Below are 12,617 nucleotides of genomic sequence, written 5' to 3'. Positions count from 1 at the left end.
GTTATCACAACATGAACCAAGACATAAACAGAAACTCATCATTTGTTGCACCTCCTACCCATCTTCTTTTCCCCACTACAAGAAATTACACAATTGCCGACTAAATTTCCCGACTAAATAAAATTTAGTTGCCAATTGTCAAACCATTACCGACTAAATAAATTTTAGTCGGGAAATGTAAATTCTAACTCCGACTAAAAAATTTTAGTCGGTAAATATTAATCAATTCCGACAAAAACTATATTTAGTCGGGGAATATCGATTTTTTTCAAAATTAAAAAATCAATAAATGAACTAAATACGCCGACTAAAAAATTTAGTCGGTAAATATGAATAAATTCCGACTAAAACTATATTTAGTCGGGGAATATTGATTTTTTTTGAAATTAAAAATCCAATAAATGAACTAAATACGCCAACTAAAAAGTTTAGTCGGTAAATATGAATAAATTCCGACTAAAACTATATTTAGTCGGGGAATATTGATTTTTTCTGAAATTAAAAATCCAATAAATGAACTAAATACGCCGACTAAAAAGTTTAGTCGGTAAATATGAATAAATTCCGACTAAAACTATATTTAGTCGGGGAATATCGATTTTTTCTGAAATTAAAAATCCAATAAATTAAATAAATACGCCGACTTAATATTTTAGTCGGTGATGCTATTAAATGCCGACTAAAATTATATTTAGTCGGGGAATAACTATTCTTTCCCTAAATTAAAAAATCAATAACTGAAATATCCCAACTAAATCATAATTTAGTCGGGGAATGTATATATTTTTCCTTTTTTAAAAATTTCAAGAAAGAAGTATTTGTTCGACTACATTGATCACAATGCAACCTTCCCGATCGAAACCATTCATTTTTTTTTCCTTCTTAATCATAACATTCTCGTAAAATTTTGGCTCGATCGGGAAAACAAGTTCCCCCTTTATCGAAGACAAATTCTTACATAAAAAGAATTTTACTGTCCAATCAAGTGTCTATCCATATGTGGGTAACTTCATTCTTAATACGAATGATCTAATTTGTATTACGTCCAATGTAGATGATTTCGATTGCCAAAATAGACCTCAAGCGAGGCTCGGTTAGTTCACTATAACACTTAAACGTCTCTAAATGCATTAAATGTCGTTCAATCATGTGGTCGCCGATATCGAATGAGCTTTGATTTTTGTGTGACAATGCTATAATCGGTAAGATGTGAAATCCTAACGGTTCAGATTGAGCATTATAGAAAGTGACTAAGCAGTTACCTTTACAATATCTACTTTTGATCTACTTAGTAGTCAACTAAGTCTTATGTTGCACTTGTTGTTGCAGTAGCCACACGATCACAAGACCATCATGACAATCGAGATCATTGATTTTGTTGCACTTGTTGATTTATTCACTCTCGTAAATTTGTGGTTCGATCAGGTTTAGAAACCCCTTTTATCGAGACATTTTCTAATTAGAAAAATAGTATTTTTCATTCAATCAATTGTCTAACGAAAAGCAATCAATTATAATCTCGGTAAGAATGATCTAATCCTTAGGCCTCGTTTGATTCGTGGACTGAAAATGATGGGATTAACAGTACTGGGATTAATAGTCCCTGGATTATTTGTCCTGGATTAATTTCATCCCTTATTTCACCCAATCCCATGTTTGATTCGTGTGGGATTAAATATGGGATAAGGAATAGGATTTTTTCTTAAAAACATTTCAAAAACATTTTTCGAAAAAATAAATTTTTGAAAAAGAAACGTTTTAAAACAAATTTTTTTGTGAAACATTTTTATTACAAAACAATTTGGGAAAAGTTTTTTCTTTTTTGAACTAATTTTTGAAAAAAAAAATTTCTTTAAAAAGTTGAAAATCAATTTTCTGAAAGAAAAAAAAAACTAGTTTTTGAAACTTTTTTTTGAAGAAAAAGGTTTTTTGAAAACATTTTTCAAACAAAATAGTTTTTGAAATCATTTTTTGAGAAAAGAAAGTTTTAAAAAACATTTTTCGTATTTTTTTAACAAATATAATTTCTGAAAACATTCTTGAAAAACATGAAAGTTTTGAAAAAAAAAATTTTAAATTCTTTTGTAAAACATTTTTGAAAAATAAGAAAGTTTTGAAAATATACATTTTAAAAAAAAAGTTTTTTCAAAACAATTTCTGAAATTAATATTTTTTTTAAAAAAAATTTAAAAACATTTTCTGAAATTAAAATTAAAGAAAATAATTCTGAAAATACTTTTTGAAATCAATCTCAATATCATCGAAATATTTTTGAAAACAAATCCTCATTTGTTAATCCTACGTAATCCCACCTCCCCCCCTAGGATTATTTAGTACCCCCCATATAGGGATAAAATTAATCCTGGGATTAATAATCCCGACAGTCATTTCGGGAACCAAACGTGGGATAACTCAGGATTAAGTACATTTAGTCCTATCCCAGGCAATTAATCCGCGAATCAAACGAGGCCTTAATAAATTAAAGATAGATAGTTCTGATCGCACAAAAAGACCTCAAGTGAGGCTCGGATAGTATGCTATAAGACTTTAATGCTTCCAAACGCAATAAAAGTCTTTCGATCACGTGGTCTCTGATATTGAATGATCTTCGATTTTGGCGACACCACTTTGTAATCGTTAAGACGTACAATTCTAACGGTTCAGATTGAACATTATAAAATATCCATGTCGATAAAGTTTAGAATTTGTATGCAATAGTGGCGCAATTAGTGCCCACTAAATATTTTTCCCTAAATCCTAAATGGAACAGTTGCCGACTAACTATATTTTGGTTGGGGAAGATCAAATTTTAAGCGCCAATTCAATATTTCACGAAATGTTGGCGGCTTTTGTGGTATTATTTCCGACTATTGGGTTAGTCGGCAATATGTATATTTCATTAAACGACATCGTGTGTGCTGTAACACCTGATATAAACCCAGCCCCAAATCAGGGTCTACATCGATATCTTTTCTGTCTTCGTTCATCCATACCTCTCTCTCTGTCTCTCTTCGTTCGTCCCTCTCCCTCTCTCTCTCTCTCTCTCTCGAGTACCCCTCTCTCTCTCCTGCCATTGTTGATCTCTCCTACAACGCGAAAAGCTCTGTCTACGGTATTCCACTCTCTCTCTCTCTCTTCGATTGGTTTTTTTCCCCCAAAAAATCACGTGCCTACCTCTGTAAACCCCCAAATGTCTGTAATCGTTTTCATATTTGTTGGTCGTTTTGCGTGTATTTATGTGTCTATAATTGTTTTCATCTCTGTTGATCGTTTTAATCGGTGATATTGATTCTGCAATTTTTACTGTTGTAATATGTTGTGTATTTTAGGTTTTCGTCTTTTTCTTTTGATTTTCTATTTATGAATCCCCAATGTGCAGATTCATAAATTGTTGAGGTTTTGAACTATAAGTGTCCCTGTTGATTTTTTTGTTGTTGTTGCTGAATCTCTTTCTTTGGGGGTTTACCTCTTAATTTCTACTTATTCCTCTTTATTTGATCACATTCATAAGCTAGGTTCTTCTTTGTTTTTGTGTAGATAGATCTTTCTGCAACTTCAATGCACAGCCCTAGATTCTGTTAAGATTCTGATATTTTTATTTTTTCTTGCAGCTATGTCATCATTTTTTGGGTGCTTGGTATAACTGAAGGTATCCATTTTTCCTTTCATTGTGTACACGATTGAGCATGTCTGTATGAATGTGTATAAACAGGAATAGACATATCGGTTTTTGCTTCTTTGTATACCTATACATTACATAATTCTTTGTACATAGGTAGGTATACATTACCTGATCACCACATGAGTGTGGGTGCTCTTTTTTGCATAGCTATTGGGTTTCACCTCTTCTAGCTAGGTATTGAAGATTCATAATATGAGTAGCTTGCGGGGATCTTCAATATACCATTATTTGCCATCTTTTTAACTTATATACAATTGAAACTCTTGGACTCCTGGGGCATAAATTTTTACTTTCAAAGGAAAATAAGAACAGAGAAGAGAGTTCTCTACTTGTTTTTCCTTCCGAAGGTTTTAATAATAGTGAATTAGTTTACATATTTTTAGTTTGTTGAACCATTTTCTGTGTTTGTTCACCACCCCCACCCTAGCCGATAACACATATATGCCCAACCTGATAGTTTCTTCCATCTGTGCACAACCCGTGCTTTTGGTTTTTATGCATAGAAAATGGGTGATAGACTGATGAACTGGTGAACATGTGTTATTGCCTATATGCTTCATTACTTTTCCTTTTTTAATCTATAGCTTTGATCTGGTTGATCAACTAGATGTTGTGGTCTAACTTGTAACTTTAAGATCTTCACAGTGGTTACCGAATAATTATATGATAGGGAAGAAAGAATGGGCATGGCCCATGCCATTAGGCGCTGGTTGCACTAAATAATATGTTTTGCAGTTAGTAAACCACTCCCTCCCTCCCACCTTTATTCCCACCTTTATTCCTTTTACTTATTAAGTACTATATTCTTTTAATAATCTGTTAGGATAAAGTATTGCATGCTTCTATTTTTTTTCTCCGTGTCATCTGAACATAAGAGAAAGGACCTAAACTGGTCTGGGTCACCGACAATGTTTACTTTTTAGAATGGGAAATTTAATCGTGAAAAATTTGGTATGTGTCATCAATTGAAGTTGCCATAAAACTATGTTTTGATAAGTGCATTTTGGCGGACCGTCATCAGTGAAAGTGGTAGTCAAAATTTCCAAAAGATTGAACTGTTGGCTTTTCTTCCGTTATCAGCCAAAACAGATAAAGTCAATCTCACCACTCGTATAAGAACTATTGGCTTTGCTTCCTCCCTTCCTCCTTACCCACCCAAAAGGTCAAGCCCTATCTCGATTTTCTAGGTTTGTGTGTAGTGGTTCATCATTGGTTGTTTTTTTGGTGTCTTGGTGCTTAAAGGGTGGTTCCTTTGGTATTTTAGTCCTATTTTGTTTCCTGCAATTTCTGGGGTGGTGTCTTGGAATCTATATTACTGTTTTTTTTTTGGGATTTGCTAATGTGTGAATCTATGTTATCTCTATGGATACCTCAGTTAATTGTGATGATGCCAATCTTTACTGTGCTTGATGTTGGTTTTGGATTGCTGTTGTTTTGTGCTTTTCAGATGCTTATGGAGCTTTTATTCAAGCCTTTGGATGCTATTTTGAAAGGCCTAACTTTGCCTCTATGGTTACACTTTGGAGTTTTTTTGCTGCAACTGAGTTGCTAATGTGAAGTACCTTCAATTTCTACTTCAACAGGGAGCAACACTCTAGTGCTAAGTTTTAAATCATTCTGTTTCTTGCTATTTGTAAAGAACTTGATGCTTATTTGTCTTGTTCTCTCTCTCTCTCTCTTTTTAGATGCTTGGATTTTTTATTTCATACTTTTTGTGGTACGATTTTTCTTTATTTGTACTTTACGAATTCGAATAAAGTTTGTCAAGTATTTGGTGAACACTTTTATTTATGGAAGTTATGAATGGATTATTATTGAATTTATGGTCTTAATTACAATAAGTTGGTGAATAGTTGGAAAGAACAATTGGTTGCTTGATTTAATTTACCAAGAATTAGGGGGAAAAAAAAAATTAGAAGCAGGTTTTGAAATCATTGTAATATTACATTTGCCAATCAAACATTTAGTTGGAAAAATTAATAAAATGCCGACTAAATCATTAATCGGGAAATAAGACATTTGCCGACTAAAAACTATTAGTCGGGAAAATAAGCCTTTTACCGACTAAATAATTAGTCGGTAATTAATTAATCATTTACCGACTAAATTTTTGGTCGACAATAATTTAAATATGCCGACTAAATCATTAATCGGGAAATAAGACATTTGCCGACTAAAAACTGTTCGTCGGGAAAATAAGCTTTTTACCGACTAAATTTTTGGTCGACAATAATTTAAATATGACGACTAAATAATTAGTCGGGAAAAGTGAACATTTGCCGACTAATTGTATTTTAGTCGGCGGTAACATTTGCCGACTGCATTTCATCGACTAATTTGCCGACTAAAATTTTTAGTCGGGAAAACCTTTTGCCGACTAAAATGCCTACTTTTCCCGACTAAACCGTTAGTCGGGAATGGTGTTTTTTCTTGTAGTGCCCCTATCGCTGTAATAGTACAATGTCCCACCCAATTGTGTTCTTTGATAATTATGGAGATCACGAAGTACAACAAAAACCAATAAAATTTGGTTGCATATATGTATATAGCTTAAACACAAAAACCAATCAAACTTCCCTGCATATATCTAGATAGCTTTGACCGTCTACATTCTATACAACTTTGGGACCCTCACATTGATTAAGTATAAAGAGAGGCCCAAATTGTGTAGGTGATTAGTGACACATGGACCTGCATTATACCAAAATAAATCTAGTGCTGTCTCAAACTATAAATACAACATATCCAAAAGTGAAATTTAACTGTACGTCATCCCAATTTTATGGCTAAGGAAGGATAGTAGGCAAAATAAAGTATAATTGCTCTTACCCATCAATTTACCTTGTATGTGCAAACAACTTGTCCCCAAGTTCTTATTTTATTTGTCTTGTCCTCTCTCATTGTAGACACCCCAATTTGGGCTTCCAAATTAGCTTACTTACGGTATTTGATTCCCCGACGATGAAACAGATCAAGAACACCCAGGGAATGTCAAGTGTTTGAGCTTTGAATGTTTGCAAAACCCTTAAACCTAACCTAATCCTAAGCCACTTCAAAAAGCCAAAAAACCTACTGGCACGCGTTGGTTAAGAACCAGCGTGCGCGGATCAAATTGAAAATTGTTGGTCAACAGTCAAAACTTGGCCTTCGACCAACACGTGTGTTGGTTTAACTCGCGCGCGCGAATTTAGGACATGCGCGCGCAGGTCAAACTGACAGATGTGGTCGACAATCAAAGCTTGACTGTTGACCCACGCGCGGGTTGGTTTGCCTAGCGCGCACCTGTCCGAGAGCTGCGCGTGCCTATCCCCATCACCTTTATGGGTTGGTAAGCTTAACCACCAAGCACCCTCAGCCAGACCTCGTGGACTGGCTGAGCTCCTCTTTTTGTAGCTTCATACTTACTACATCTCTCCCTATAAATACCCCCATGGTTCTTCTTCCAAAAGGGTTACAAAAATTCATACTCAAAAGGTTACCATTTTGTACTCTTTTAAGCTAAAAGAGATACAAAGACATCCAAGAACATAGCTTGTTCTTCCTGCAATCATCAAACACCTCAAATAATCTCAAACCTTAAAGCTTAAATTCGTTTCAAACTCAAACCAAAGGTATAGCATACTTACTGTTTTCCTGTTCTGATCCCTGAGGGGGACTGGTAGGGTCAAGGCTGGTAATAAATACCAGTTCTGACCCTAAAGCTGCAAGGTTTCAAAAATCGTAGTGGTAAGAACCAGCGCGCGTTGGTCCATAGCACGCGCGCACCACTCTATAGCTACGCAAGCAGGTCCGCGTGAGGATTGGTGTCCTACTGTTTTATGTTTCACTTTGTATAGATCACTGTTAAAGCATGCTAATAACTAGTTTACTACTTTCTTTAGTTAAAACTGCTAGTTTTAGTTCAATATGTGTTCCTGCTGTTATGGAGTACACTTGGAATCATTCTGGATATGTCTCAGAACCCAGAAACATGTAAACCAAGCACTGGTTAAGTGGATCAAAACTGTGCGCCGGTCTGACCAGTGGCTGGCCTTGCATGGGTAACTTGGCATTAGGCCACTGTTTTGTCCTCACACGGTTTATGGGGTATTTTGTTAATTAGTAGGGTTTTTTCAGCCGTTAAACTGCTTAGAACTGTATATTATTCTGTCTGAAAACTGTTTGGTTTGTCCTGGGTGTGCACTGATCCTTTCCAGAGCTCAGAGGGTTTGAGAATAAGAGCTATGGGTTTGAGCTCACTGGCGCGCGCATGTCTTGTAGTGGCGCGCGCAGGTGTGAACAGCATGCAGTGACTTTATCAGTGCATACTGGTTTCTTCCTGCGCACGTCACTCCAAAATAGGGGCCAACTCCCACAGGAGTCTGTTCTCATCCTATACTAACTGCTTTTGCATCCATGCTATCAATTACATTCTGCAAATATGTTACAGTTTTAATCCCCGATTAAACTGTTCCCCCGTCCTAATTGGCTAAAGAATTGATTAATTAAACGGAATCGCAAATGTTTTCGCAAATGCCTAAGTAAAGACCGATCTCCGGATTGGGTGAGAAAGGTGCCTTAAAATCTTCCCCTTTCGTAACCTGGCTCTCGAACCCAGATATGGTTATGGCGGACTGGTGCCCTCACCTTTTTCAAATCAAACAACGCAATGAGCGTTTCGAATTCGGTTCCTTGGGTGTCAAACCTTCAAAACTCAAGTGGCGACTCTCTGAATTATGAGCGCTCGTCCCACTTAGCGCTCCCTCGATCCGGCATTTAGAAAGGATCAGAATCCTTTTTGAAGGGCACGCTACCCACACTCATTCAATCTTTTCCAAGCTTTGCTCTTCATTTATTTTCTGTTGATTCTCACAACAAAAGGCACAAAAAATAATAGTAGCATAGCAACAAAGGAATAAGAGCAAACAGAGAGAAATGAGGTGATATCTCTATCAAAATGCACCTGTCAGATGCTAATGGAGTAATAAGAGCTATAACACAACGGCTAAGTAGAACAAAAGAGACATTTACAAAAAGAGGTACTGGATTTGCCGGAAAAATAGCTGCCCTTGAGACCTCAAGAACTTAATTATCTTATTAACAAACATGGGAATGATTTGGATGTCCAGTGTGCCCATTTAGCTGTAGTTCCTAGATTTTATTAGACTTAGTTGATCATATTAAGTCCAGTACCAACAACGTATTATTGCAAAATGCTACTATCAAGATCTAATGCGGTGTGTCCCCATAATTAGTAGCCATAGTCATTTTCCCATACCTAACAAAGGTGTTAGCTTTTCGCGATCCACATCCATTCAATGGCTCAATCTGTCTCCTTGAATGATTCTCAATTTCTCGTCTGTATCTTCATGATCATGATGATAATCCTGCCCCTAATCATGATCAAGCAAAGATAACAAATGACAAAATTCCACTTGAGAGGTCCAAAAGAAGGAAAAAGTAAAACAAACAAATATGGAAGAAAACCATTGGGAAACTGCACTAATAAATTTGCAAATGTTAAGAAAGAAATAAGTCGGTGAAGATAATGTGGCCTGTTAATTTTTCTTTTCAGTTGTTGTAGGGACTACTACCAATTATTTAACCAAATCTTGACTCTGTCAATGGCATCTTTCGTGTACTATATATATGAATGAAAAATTGAATTTGCTAGTCTAGAAATATAATGATGGCAAAAGCTAAACGATTTCTAAACTCTTTCATCATTGTTGTAGCTGTGTCTTCCAAGATCATGTTGAATGTATTTTATTTTTAGTGTTCAATACTACTACAGAGAAACATCAGAAGAAACTACATTTTCCATTTAGTAGTTCAAATCAATCTAAAGTAGTTAAGAACGAGGGTAGCACTTTGCAGAATTAAAAGTGTTTCACCTGTCTAAAGTGGTTTTTATCAAAGTTGTTCTTATATGCAATCATTATAAAATTAGCTAATTTAATAACACGATAAATAGTGGCGTGAAGAAGGAATTGGCCAAGACTTCGGTTTCCATTTCCGGTAACCATAGCTCAGGTTTGTCCCTTAGAAGATTTATTGAGGGTGCAAACTAATGCATACCCAAAAAAGAAACGAAGAACATTCCTTCAACATATAAACAGACCAGACAAAATAAAACTTCCTTTCTGTTCTTCCGTGATTTAAAGTTGAAAGTGAGAGAGAACCTGAAAACTTTAAAAGAAGAGTCAAACAGAAGCCAAATTGTTAGCAAGAGGATTTGTAGTATTTTTTTAGTTTAAAGCCCTAATAGAACAACATTGCATAACAGAGATTATTGTGTTCTTTAGGGTCTACTTCAACACAATTGTACAAAGAATCAACAATCTAAAGATGATTCTCGAACCATAGAACTCGATTCAACTTATCGTATGCCCAGTTAGGGGTTTTGACGAAAATCTGAGACCAACTCTCACAACCCCACCTACACCTACAGGAAAAATTAGACAGATGTATCACTGCTCTGTTTCCAGAAACAGAAAGACACGAAGAGAGAGAGAGAGAGAGCAAAATTGAAAAATCGCAGTTGTTTCGCTAATCAATCTCATATTCGAATTGGGGTAGTCCTATGGTACACACCCCTTATTAGGGGGTGTACCGTACGCATCATGATTTTAAACCATTGGATTTCAAAGTAAATAATCCGGACCACCCATTTATTAAATCAATTTATAAAATAAAAAAATAGCTTAGCAGGTAACAGGTTGTTTTCTCCTCCTTGACTTTCTCTCCCTCTCCCTCATGTGTAAAATACAACAAATTATATAACATAACCACAATTGTTATGAAAACACAAAAAATTAACACTTTCTTACCACAATGTGTCGTACCAAAAGAAATCGATCAAAAGATACTAGATACAAGACCAAAATATATCGTAGCACAATCAATATAATTATTATACCCAAGCAAGATACATGTCTAAAATATCACAAATTAAATATTGTATAACTTAACATCCTAACAGTCCTGATCAATCATTTTAAAAATATACTCACTAACGACATTTAGACTGTACAGTCAATTTATAGTATTTGGTATGAAACCTAGTCCTCTGTTGTAGTTGAATGTAACGTAGCCATGCGACTGTGACACAATAATGACGATCAAATCCGTTGAATTTTTTATGTTTGTTGATTAAGTCACCTACGTAAATTTTTGTCTCAATCAGGTTTAGAAAGCTCTATTATCGGCACGCAAATTGAATAATAGAATGATATTTTTCATCCAATTAAGTGTTTAGTTATAAGCCATCAACTTCATTCTTGGTACGAATGACCTAATATTATAATTAATCTCCGTCCCTAAATAAGTGTCCGGCACGCAAAACTATTCTTTACAAAACATACATATTTTTTATTACAAAATTTAATTTTTTTTCACAATCTAATAGAACTCATTGCTATCTATTGATTTGTGAAAAAAAATTAATTTTTTCAACCAAACAAATGCATCTTTTTGAAGGCCTAGTTTTGCGCGCCGGACACTTATTTAGGGACGGAGGGAGTATGTAAAAGATAGACGATTTTGATAAAATAAAAAAAAACACCTTACGTAGGGCTCAGATGGTGCATTATTATATTTTAATGTTGTATTGAAATTGAACGATGAGATTTGTTGAAGTATGAGACTTTAAGGACTAACTATGTAATTTATCCTAAAAAATAACAACATTCTTTTAAAAAAAATAGGAACGAATGGTGTAAGACATGAACCCCAGATCTTTTAGATAAATGTCCAAACTCCAACACTTTATCACTATGGTACACAATTAAGAATTTGTAGTTCTAAAGGCTATTAATTATATAATATTTTCTTGTACGTAGGGGCTTTATTTTCAGGCTAAAAATTTGAGAAGACAGAGACCTCAAATGCCTCCATCCTAGTGCTGGGCCTACACTTGTAGATCATATTATAGCCTATGTCATTGGTGTAAATCAATATGTCGACTATAATAATTTTTTTTGAAAGACAGTACAATGAAAATAAATTTACAAAATTATTTAGATTTTACTTCCACGACCTAGTTCCAAGGACCACCATTAAATTTTGATTGGTATGCATAGGGTGAAGGTTTGACACCGATCCATGTGTCAAATATATAGTGCCAATTGTTAAGTGCATCGCCCTGAATATTAATAAGATTGGGTATTAATATAATTAATTTCACCAATTACAAAAAGGGGAGTAATTTTCACACTCTATTTTTTAATATTCACACTTATTTTTTTGTACTCCATTTTAGTGTCGAAAGTGTATGCATTTGAGATAGTATGATAATTATTTTTTTAGTGACCTCTCATTTTTCCACGAAGGAATTTTTATTTTTTGAATTAAATTTCGTAGAGAAAGAATTTGATTTAGACAATATTTTGAGAGAAAATTGTGGTTGTATTCAAAAATTTGGGTATAGTACTTACTTTTTGGTGAATTTCTTGGATGAAAATTTTGTGCGAGAACTTTATTTTTAGTTTAAATTATTGAGGTATTGTGTAGGGACAAATAAGAATTTGAAAAAATAGTATGGAGGGAATCGAAAATTAAGATAATATGGTGAAAATTTTAAAATTTTAAAAAATAATGTGGCGGGAATTGAAAATAATTAGTGGTATTGTATTTTGCCAATTATAACTATCGTTTACTGAATATTCCGATTGAATTTTTTTATACGACACGTTGTGGATATGAAAACGCCAATTTATGGTGTTGTCATAATAAATTTGGTTATATTTTTGAATTTGCAGTATGGTATTTTGCTAATAATAACTATGGTTAACTGAGCATTTCAATTGAATTTTTTTTATACGACACGTTGTGGGTATGAAAACGCCAATTTATGGTGTTGTCATAACAAATTTGGTTATATTACTGAATTTGTGGTATGATATTTTGTTGATTATAACTATCGTTAATTGAATATTCTGATTGAATTTTTTTATAC

The 12,617-nt window shown here is 34.3% G+C and overlaps 2 long non-coding RNA genes across 3 annotated transcripts; one reads left to right on the top strand and one right to left on the bottom strand.

The window, feature by feature from the left end:
* Window positions 1-2,960: 2,960 nt before the first annotated feature.
* Window positions 2,961-5,504, top strand: LOC131308372 (uncharacterized). The gene is made up of 3 exons (XR_009194417.1): window positions 2,961-3,112; window positions 3,612-3,649; window positions 5,130-5,504. It is a non-coding gene; the product is annotated as an uncharacterized LOC131308372 (long non-coding RNA).
* Window positions 5,505-6,120: 616 nt separating this feature from the next.
* Window positions 6,121-10,112, bottom strand: LOC131308371 (uncharacterized). 2 transcript variants are annotated; one of them, XR_009194416.1, is made up of 3 exons: window positions 8,940-10,112; window positions 8,476-8,520; window positions 6,121-6,578 (listed from the first exon to the last, which is right to left on the bottom strand). It is a non-coding gene; the product is annotated as an uncharacterized LOC131308371 (long non-coding RNA). The 2 variants fall into 2 exon arrangements; XR_009194415.1 differs by having other exon boundaries at window positions 6,121-6,576; window positions 8,480-8,520.
* Window positions 10,113-12,617: the final 2,505 nt, after the last annotated feature.

The sequence above is a fragment of the Rhododendron vialii genome, chromosome 11a (genome assembly GCF_030253575.1).
Source record: "Rhododendron vialii isolate Sample 1 chromosome 11a, ASM3025357v1".
NCBI lineage: Eukaryota > Viridiplantae > Streptophyta > Magnoliopsida > Ericales > Ericaceae > Rhododendron > Rhododendron vialii.
The sequence above is the reverse complement of the archived record's forward strand: the minus strand, read 5'-3'. Positions and strand labels throughout refer to the sequence as shown.